Source organism: Crocuta crocuta, unplaced genomic scaffold, assembly GCF_008692635.1.
Source record: "Crocuta crocuta isolate KB4526 unplaced genomic scaffold, BGI_CrCroc_1.0 scaffold318, whole genome shotgun sequence".
Taxonomy (NCBI): domain Eukaryota; kingdom Metazoa; phylum Chordata; class Mammalia; order Carnivora; family Hyaenidae; genus Crocuta; species Crocuta crocuta.
Genome location: NW_027531425.1, coordinates 162,517 through 172,232, shown reverse-complemented (window position 1 = coordinate 172,232; position 9,716 = coordinate 162,517).

Here is a 9,716-nt window from a genome sequence, read left to right as displayed (position 1 = left end):
GGTGGCGGTCGGACACGGGCCCCGGGACCTATCCACAGACCGACCCCCAGCTAGTTCCTAAGCCCTTTCTGGCCGCTTGCTCCCTCACCTGGGCGAGTTGGGGTGCGGGTGTGGGGAGTATCTGGTTTAGGGGGCAGTGATGGGAGAGGAAAGGAGGCAGGACTGAAGGCCGATGGCCCACCCAGCAACGTCTCTTCAGCTGCCCCAGCGGTCCCGTCCGCTTCCCGAAGACGCGCCTAAATCCACGCTCGCTCCGGCGCCCCCAGCCGCTCGGCGGGTCAGCGGATCCCTGGAGCGTCCTTCCTGCCTCGCGCGAGTCTCTCCGCCTCCGCCCCGCCCCGCGCTGCGGCCCCTTTAAAGGCGCGCTCGCTTGGGGCCGCCCTTCTCTCGAGGCTGACTCGGGAGCAGCGCCACCGCCGCGAACCCNNCTCGCCACTGCGCCCCCGCGCCCCTCTCCACTGCGCCCGGGGCGCACGAGGGACGCGGCGCCCGGAGGGCTGCCCGGGGGGACCTGGAGCCCCAACCTCGGGCCTCTCGACCCGCTCGCCCTCTCCGGCCTGGTCTGCAGCAGAGACTGCGGCGGCGGCCTGGAGCGCCCCGGCCCCGCGACGTGCGGAGCATCTTCGAGCAGCCGCAGGATCCCCGCGTCCCGGTGGAGCGTGGCGAGGGGCACCGCTTCGCTGAACTGGCACTGCGGAGCGGCCGGGGCTGGTGTGACCTGTGCGGACGAGAGGTGCTGCGGCAGGCACTGCGCTGCGCTAGTAAGTGTGAGGGCATGGCAGGGGAGGAGCGCGCGGGAAGACCGCAGTCCGCGGGCGGGGAGCTGCGAGGGGGCTGGGGCAGGAGACGCGGGGCCATTGCCCTTCTCCACTTCAGCTAAGGGAGACGCGCCCGGGAGACTCTGCTTCTTAATCACCTGCCGGGTATGCTTTAGTGACTGCCTACTGCCCAGGTATGATGATGTGGTATTTAACAAATATCCCTTTCCCTGACAGGTGCATACTTCGTCCCTTACCAGGTACACACACACACACACACACACACACACACAGGTTGGGGATGAAGACCACGCCGGCAAGGTCATTCCGTTGCATGTCACGCACCCTCTTGTTATTGCTGCAGGTTCTTGACAGAGGTTTGTGAAACCGGTATTGAGATGGTCATCTGACCTGTGCTTATTAGGGTTAATGGAGAAATGGTTGGTTTGTCGCCTGTGGTGCAGGCCCATGGTACATGTCCGCTTATGGTATACCTCTCCTTCAGGGCGCACTGCTGGGTCAGGAAAGAGACCTGGTTAGGCTTTGGATGGAAATGGACTGTGAGGTTGAAGTGAGCCTGAGGTCACCCTGGACCTGTGGCTCTTCTCACCTTCCACCTCTGGCCCTTCAAACCTTTGGACTCTGCCCTAATGTTTGATGGTGTCTTGCTACTGCCTCCCCCTCCCCCCCCCTTTCTCCTCTTCCTTACTGCATCAGTCATCAGGCTCTAAAATTCCCCAACTCCCTAGCCAGTACTTTCCTCCTCTGAGCTCTCAGGTCCCTCCAGCCTCCTTCTGAGCCACACTCTTTCTCAATGCCTGCCTTTGGAGCCCTGGACACCCAGTGTGTAGACTTTCTGAGCAAATTCGCAGTCTTCTTGGGGGAGGATATTATTTTTCTCTTCCTACTGTTAGGTGTGTGTATCTCTTTAAGGGGTGTCCTCTCCCCACCCCCATATTTGCAGTTGCCATGTTTGGTGGAGGACGTCCATATCCATGTGCTTGTGCGTTTATAGAGATAGTTTACACATCTGAAGTACACAGCACAGAAAATGGCACAACCCCTAGCAAGCATCTCTGGAAATCGGTTGTGGTTTGCATCTTTCAGCAGAGGCCCTTCCCCATGAGAGCAGCCCCTGTCTCCCATCCCACTGCAGCACTGGACAGGCAGCCACCACGTCCACGTCAGGAAAACCCTACCTCGCCTCTCTCTGCAGTTCCCAGCAGAGGCTGTGTCCTGTGCCTCCTACTGCAGCTGGCTTTAGGGAAAGAAAGCTCATATTCTAAGCCAGGGTCAAGTGGAAGGGAAGGATTGGAGGGGAAAGTCGATGTTGCTCCATCTACCACCAGAACTCACAATTTAGGTGCTAATACAAATGGAAAGAGCAAAATTTATAGAGGGGTGTGTTGTGGGTAGAGGGCTGCTGTCACTTGGTAAATGTCCCTGGTTTTCCAGGAGAATCAAATGCAACTTGCCCTTGGATGTGTTGGCAGCTTTAGCCTGCTCACGGGTCCTAGGGTACCTTATTGTGTCCACCAATTCTATAAACGCAGAAAGAAGCAGTATTCTCACTGTCATGGATTAAGTTATGCTGGCATCCTAGGAAATCTGCTTTATTGGGATTCTACTTTGTATTAAGACATTTGGGGACTGTATCAATCAGGGGTGTCTGAGCACCAGAGAGGGAGCAGAGCTGGAATCAAGGGGCTAATGAGTGGAGCCTCTGTTTGTCATTATTAATATTTAACTGGTTGTGGACCTGTGGCTTGATGGGAACAGTTGAGAAATGTTCTGATGTGCAAATGAGCGCTGGCAGGTGAAGACACAGCCAACCAGACTCACTGAGCATCTTTCTTAAAGTTGAAGATCTAATTCCATGATGGGGTTGGTTTGTTTTATCTTTGTTTTGAAAAGCGAGGTTCAGAAATACGGCTTTACAAAGGCAGTACTATGCGATGATTCAGAGGACAGACTGAAACCAGAAGAACTGAGTTTGAATCCTTACTCTGCCACTTAATCTCTGCGTGATTCTGGTATGCAAATAACATCTGTCTGGGGAGGAGGCTGACAGTGGGTGTTGACAAAATGGCCTTTTAATGAGGGAGACTTAAAAAAAATTTAATGTTTATTTTTGAGAGAGAGAGAGAAAGAAAGAGCGAGCAGGGGAGGGGCAGAGAGAGAGGGAGAAACAGATCCAAAGCAGGCTCCAGTCTCTGAGCTGTCAGCACAGAGTCTGACGCAGGGCTTGAACTCACAGACCACGAGATCTTGACCTGAGGTGAAGTTGGACACTTAACTGACTGAGCCACCCAGGCGCCCCTAAGGGAGACTTTTAGAAAGCTGTCTGCCTGTCTGTTTGTGAAAGCCCCTCTAGCTTAAGTTTACCCCTACTTCCACGTCCTTGTCTATAACTGACTCTGGTTAATGCTGGTTAATTGCCAACAGAGAGGCTCAGAGCTAATATTAATTTCCAGGATTAAAGAAACCATGTTTGTTAGATAGGGGAGGAGATCCAGTGGGGATGGGAAGAGAGAGAGAGAGAGATTACGTGAACGCATGTGTATGTTTTCGGGTGGGGACGGGGGCAGTGGGGAGAATCCATTTCCAACATTCCTGGAGGGCAAGGTCAATGGCAAACAACCCGAGAAACTCACTGGCTGCCCTTTGGCCTTGGTATCAGATAATGTCCTTTAGAGGTCATGGACCCTGTCTTCTGTAGAAGGCACAGAGAGTTGACCTTTCACCTTTCATCTCATTTTGTGGATATGGAAGCCATCCTGGACTAGGGAAAGTCTAAGTCTAAAATGGGGAAACCCAAAACCAGCTCTGCATTCAAGAAGGGATGCTTGGTCATACCTTGCATGAGGCTAGAGAGCGCCTAGAGTCTTCCCTGGAGACGACATCTTTCAGAGCTATGAATTGTTAAGTGATTGGAATTACAGGGTTGAAAGGGGGGGCATTGTCCTGCCCCGCATCTGTGATAGACATTTAATGATGAGGTGAATAGGAAGCATTTGCCATAAGACCTCAGGGGCAGGGGACCTTCTGGGGTGAGTGAGACTGAGGTCTCACAGGGCTCCCTGTCCAGCCCTCCAGCTCTGTCTTCTCACTTCATTAATGGCTGGGCTCAACCCTCCTCTCTCTAAAGACTAGAATCACCCACATGACAGCCACTGGATCGTGTGGAATCCTCTCTTGTCATGAGTTCTTTGTAGAAGAGGTTACTGGGACATTGACCCTGAGTTTTCCTGTAGCAGATCTAGAAAATCTTGGGCACTTGGAAAGCATTTTATTTGTCTGGCACACGCAGCAGCACTGGAGTGTGTGGCTTGAAGTATCTTCATTGATTCAGGCTCACGTTTGGCTGTGGAGGTCAGGGAACTGGACGCTGAGTTGTTGAAGAGAGTAAACCCCCCACTTCTGATTCCTCCCACTGCTGGCTCTAACTGGGGTCTTCTCTTTGGGAAAAGTCCTAGTGGTGTGTGTGTGTGTGTACAGAGAACAGACCTGGAATGCTTTGAGGGAGGTTTCTGAGGTCCCCAAGCTGTATCCTGTTTCCTCTCCTCCCTGTTTCCTGTCTTCTCAAAAGATGAAATTGAAAGGATTAATGTGGGCTTAATTGTCCCCCCTCTTCATCAGAGCATGAAAACTCCTGATTATGGAGGAAAGGGGGCTTGGATCCCAGGTACAGTCAAAAATGATTAATGCCACTTGTCTGCCAGCCAAATTATACTTGGTAATGAACGTGTGTGTTCGCCCACTGATCCTGAGGAGTTATTAGGTGGAAGTGAATTGACATCTCCCCTCCGTGCTGAGGGTTTGGTCCAGGATCCTCTCTCTTCTGCCCAAGTTGATCAGTCACTCAGACTGTGCCAAGCCCGGCAGCTAGGCCCTGAGTGAAAAGGGAAAAGACAGCCCCCAGCCCGGCCCCCAGGGCCCTGCCTGGCTGGTGAAGTGACTCCGGCCACAGGGAGCTGGCTCATGGGCGGGGAGAATGTGTGAGAACAGAGGCTGGAGGCTCAGGCCAGGCCCAGCCCACCTCTGGGCACAGGAAGGATTCTTCACAAGCCAGTCGTGACCATTCGGTGAAGGAGCCATGGGGTTTTCATGCTTGCTCCCACTTCATCCCCAGAGTGGCTTCCTGAGGTCAGCGTGCCGGGATGCTGCCGGGAGGTGTCCGCAGTCTGCCTGGCTGGGGCCAGGACAAGGTGAGAACCTCTCAGGTAGGGTGAACCTGACTGGCCTTGAATGACCTCAGGTCATTTCCCTCCTTTGGCCGTGCCCAGCATTTCCGTGTCAGAAGCAGCCCCCTTTGGCTCTTCAATGGAGCCTTCTCTGAGTCCACCCCATTCCTCAGTTTCCCCAGGAAGGAGCAGCTAGCCATTCTTGCTCAGTCCAGGATACTATTAGAGCTGGTGAGGAAGCTGTAAATACACCTCTGGCCTTATTAGAGGCTCTTCCTGTCCACATTCCTCAGATGACAAGGTGAATATTCTTGGGCAGGTGAGAAGCTGTGGGTGTGCAGAGCATGCAGATGGAATGTCTCCCTAACCCCCACCCCAGGCCGAGCTTCTGTCAGCAGCCAGCCTTCCCTCTCACTGGCAGACCTGTCGTGCCGGTGGCCAAGTGCTGTCCATGCCCCAAGCCACCCACTGCCCCGGCCTGGTTCCGGCTCCCTGCCAGGGGCGCTGGCGCTGGGAGGCCAGCCCTGACCCGGGAGACGGCTGGGCATGTCGTCACTTGCAGTCTTTTTCCGAGGGATTTGGCAAGTGTCTGTCCACATGTTTAGGGCAGGATCTCGGGGTTGGGAGGGGAGCTGAGCCAGCTTCTAGACTTTGGGGAAAGAGCAAGGAGGCCAAGGTGATGATGTCAGTCATCAAGAGAGCAGCGGGCTCTCTTCCCTGGGGGCCCTGGTTTAAGTGCAATAACATCAGTCTCGGAGAGCCCCGCCCCAAGGTCAAGACTATCTTGACCCAGACCTGGGGAGGTGATGCTTGGGTGTTCTCTGAGGCACCCACACACCATGCTGAGGGGTCAGGGGCAGAGCCTGGTGCACCCCAGGAGCTCTGCATGGTGGCCAAAGTGGCCACCAAGTTCATGAGGGGGCTGTTCTAGCCTGCCTGTGGTTCCCGGCATCGAGAGAGTTCTTGAGAGATGCACCCACAGAAAATGCGGTGACACTGGGTTCTCATTTTGCCCTTTTGGGAGGGGAAAGAAGAGGACCAGCAGGGGTCCCTCCTGGCAAGGTAGACATGTGTGCAGGCTCCTGGGGGACAAACCCTGGTTTCTGTAGCACTCCCTGATTTTCTTCAGGATTTTCCTACTCTCGCCTCCTGCTTTGGCTCCATTAAAGGCATCGGGGAGAAAAGTTCCTGCTTACATTGTACTGAGGGTTTGTAAGAAGGGTGGTTTTGGAAAGTCCAGTCTGCTCATTCCTGTGTGTCACTGGGAGGCAGGGAGCAGGGTATGTCACTCACCTGTGACCACGGCGGGGCTGGGTCATGTTTACTCTGCAGTGGAGGGCCTGCACCCCACCTTCTGCTCCCCCTCCTTGTTCTTGAACAAACATTTCCAGGGCAGGGCAGATCTTACCCAGATATCTGCGGTGGCTATGGGCTAGTGCTGCTAGAAAAATGAAAACATGGCTTACGTGGACCTTTAAGAAATCACACCACCTGGGTAGTTCAGTCGATTGAGCGTCCAACTTTGGTTCAGGTCATGATCTCACAGTCTGTGAGTTCAAGCCCCGTGTCAGGCTTGCTGCTGTCAGCATAGAGCCTACTTCTGATACTCTGTCCCCCTCCTCTCTGCCCCTCTCCTGCTCCTGCTCTCTCTCAAAAATAAAGAAAACATTTTTAAAATTTTTTAATGTTTTTTGTTTATTTTTGGGAGAGAGGAAGAGACAGCATGAGCAAGGGGGGGTCAGAGAGAGAGACACACACAGAATCTGAAGACAGGGTCCAGTCTCCGAACTGGCTGTCAGCACAGAGCCCGACACGGGGCTGAACCCACAAACCGTGAGATCATGACCTGAGCCGAAGTCAGATGCTTAACTGACTGAGCCACCCAGGTGCCCCAAAAATATATAAAACATTTTTAAAAACTTAGAAAAAAAGAAATCACACCTAAGAGTCAGCCCTAAAAGAAGGATGGTATTCTTTGCCTATATGGGTTTTTATTAATCTTTCTGTGTGTGTTTTTTTTTCTTTTGTTGATTTTTTTTTTGTCCTTTTATGTTTTGTTTTTACTGGATACTGGCTCTGGGAAAGAATTATCATTGTGTTTGCTATAGATCCAGATTGGTACAATTTGTATAGACACAAATTGCTATGAGCCTGGGGGGATGGGAATATTTGGGTGGAATGGGAAGAGAATAACAAGAAGTGTGGGGGCAGAGGAAACTTTTATCTCGGAGATGGGCTGGCCGAATCTGAAGCCATTTCTTGTGCGCAGGCTTGTGAGGCAGGCAGGGCTGGTGGAACCGAGGTCCTCTCACAGGTGAGCTGGCACAGCCTTCGGGAGGCAAAGGACCTGTGTGAGAATCGGTCGGCAGTAGCAAAATCAGCACCAGGAGTCCAACACAGCATTTTGCCTGATGAGCTAACGTCCCTGAACACGCAAGTTAGTTGAGCGTCCTCATTCATCTGCCTCGCTTCTGTTAGTGATGCTGAAATGTCCAGAAAAAGCAGTGCAGAGAAAGAAAAGGGGGTGAGCCAAGGTGTGGGTGAGCCATGTGCCAGCTGGACAGTCAGGCAGCGCCTGGATAACTGAGAGTTGGCTGCACTCAAGCCTGTTTCCAGAGTTTGGTTTCTAAGTAGAGCTTCAGCATGTGTAAATCGTGAGCTCTTCGAACAAAAGGTGAAGTTTTTCTAAGTCCCNGGTGTTTGGACTTGGCATGGAAAAGCAGGTAGATGGTCTCTCCCTGTTCCATGCCTCCTCCTTGCTGTGACCCAGGGTCAGAGTTCATGACACAGGGCTGCCCAGGAACCACAGGGAAATTAGGCTGAGTCTCAGAAGCGACGGCTAGGATGAAGAAAGGTTGCGCAGCAGCTGTGATACGAACTGAGGTTTGCCTCTGAGACCTCTGGTTCTATCCCAGGCAGCAGTGTGGCCACAGGAGGACGAGCAAATCTGGGGAACCCCCACCCTCTCGCTCTCACCCCATCTCTGACTCTGTTTCTCCAGATCGGTCTTACATTTTGGGTATCGTTGCTTACTTTCCTTGCTGACTTGGAGGAAGCTGGTTTTTCCATTCGAGTTGAATGGAAGCTGGAAGTTTTGTGGTTTCTGTTGAAACAATTATGTCCTTTCTGCAACTGAGGAAAGGATTTAAAAGAAAACAAAAACCCTCAGAGATGCCTTGCTATTCAACAGAACAACAGATTCCAGCTGTAACTTGAGCTTTGAGAGAAAGGATTGAATGTACGGTATGTAAACGTCTCTTCTGGTGATGTATATTTTCAGATGCAATCTGGTGTTACCTTTCTATGAATAGGGTACTTCAAGGTGAGAATGTATTGTAGCCCCGGCACTTGAAGTAGTGAAGTCTATTTCTTCAGATTGTGTTGGGCCTGGGCTGGACTCCCTCCTCAGCACGCAGGTCATCTGGTCTGTGCTTAGATGTTGGGGGCTATGAGAGGTCATCAGGTGTCCCCCTGACCCTGGATAGTGCTCCTTCTAAAACACCCCTACAGTTTTCTTTCTATCCAGTTTTCAAAGGGTCAGGAGTGAAGATTCTAAAGCCTCCCAAAGCCCCTTCCCCAGTGCCTGCCACTTCTCTCCTGCTGCCTTTACCAGTGGCTTAACCTGTCAAAGAACAGCTCTGTGATGAGAAAGGAGAAGTGAGATCAGTATATCCTTGAGCCCAAAGGGGACATTCAGGCGGGGTTTTCCCCCTTACCTGTGACTCATACTAGAAGTCCTCTAGCACACGTGTTTCCTTCCCTGAGAGCTGGAACGGGGAATGCCTCCCCTGCCCCCAGCCTGGGCTCGCCCGGCCGGGAGTTCCGGACCCCCTTGCTTGGTGGCCTCAAGTGTCGTTTAAGGACCCGGACTCACTTGTGACCCTCTTCTGTGCAGAAGTTGCTGGATAAACTGGGGGCCACAAAATAAGGCCACTGGCAGCCCCATCTCCCTGAGAAAGGATGAAGGAGAAAGAACCAATGTCTGGGCCAAGAAAGGGTGCCATTTTTAGGGCATTTCTGTCTTAAATGAATGACTTGTAAACAATGTGCTTTCATTGTCAAGCTTACAAACAAGTTTTTATTGTTACCACACCAAGTACTGAGGCCCTCAATAGTGAGGGGGAATCAGGGGCACCTNTAAAAAAAAAAAAAAAAAAAGTGAGGGCGAATCTAACATGAGGAACTTCTAGCCAGATTTCCTAGGAGGAAAGCAGATGATGGAGGGCCTGTGTGAAAGATTAGTTCTACCAACATTTTCTTCTCCAAGTGGGCCTGAAGACATGGCCTTGGGCTAGGGTACCCAAACTATAGCACAGAGGAGTGGATCCAGGTTGGCAACTGCATTAGGAATAGAGCTCACACCTAACACATGGATGTTGACTTCCTGGACCAAATACCAGGTGACCAGAGCCCAGAGGTGTGAATGCATCTTCATTTCCGAGCATNCTAGCCAGATTTCCTAGGAGGAAAGCAGATGATGGAGGGCCTGTGTGAAAGATTAGTTCTACCAACATTTTCTTCTCCAAGTGGGCCTGAAGACATGGCCTTGGGCTAGGGTACCCAAACTATAGCACAGAGGAGTGGATCCAGGTTGGCAACTGCATTAGGAATAGAGCTCACACCTGAACACATGGATGTTGACTTCCTGGACCTAATACCAGGTGACCAGAGCCCAGAGGTGTGAATGCATCTTCGTTTCCGAGCACGCCCGAGTCCTTCACAGTACAGGACACGTGTCCGTCCTTCATCTGAAACTGGCCCCCACTGGTGGTTG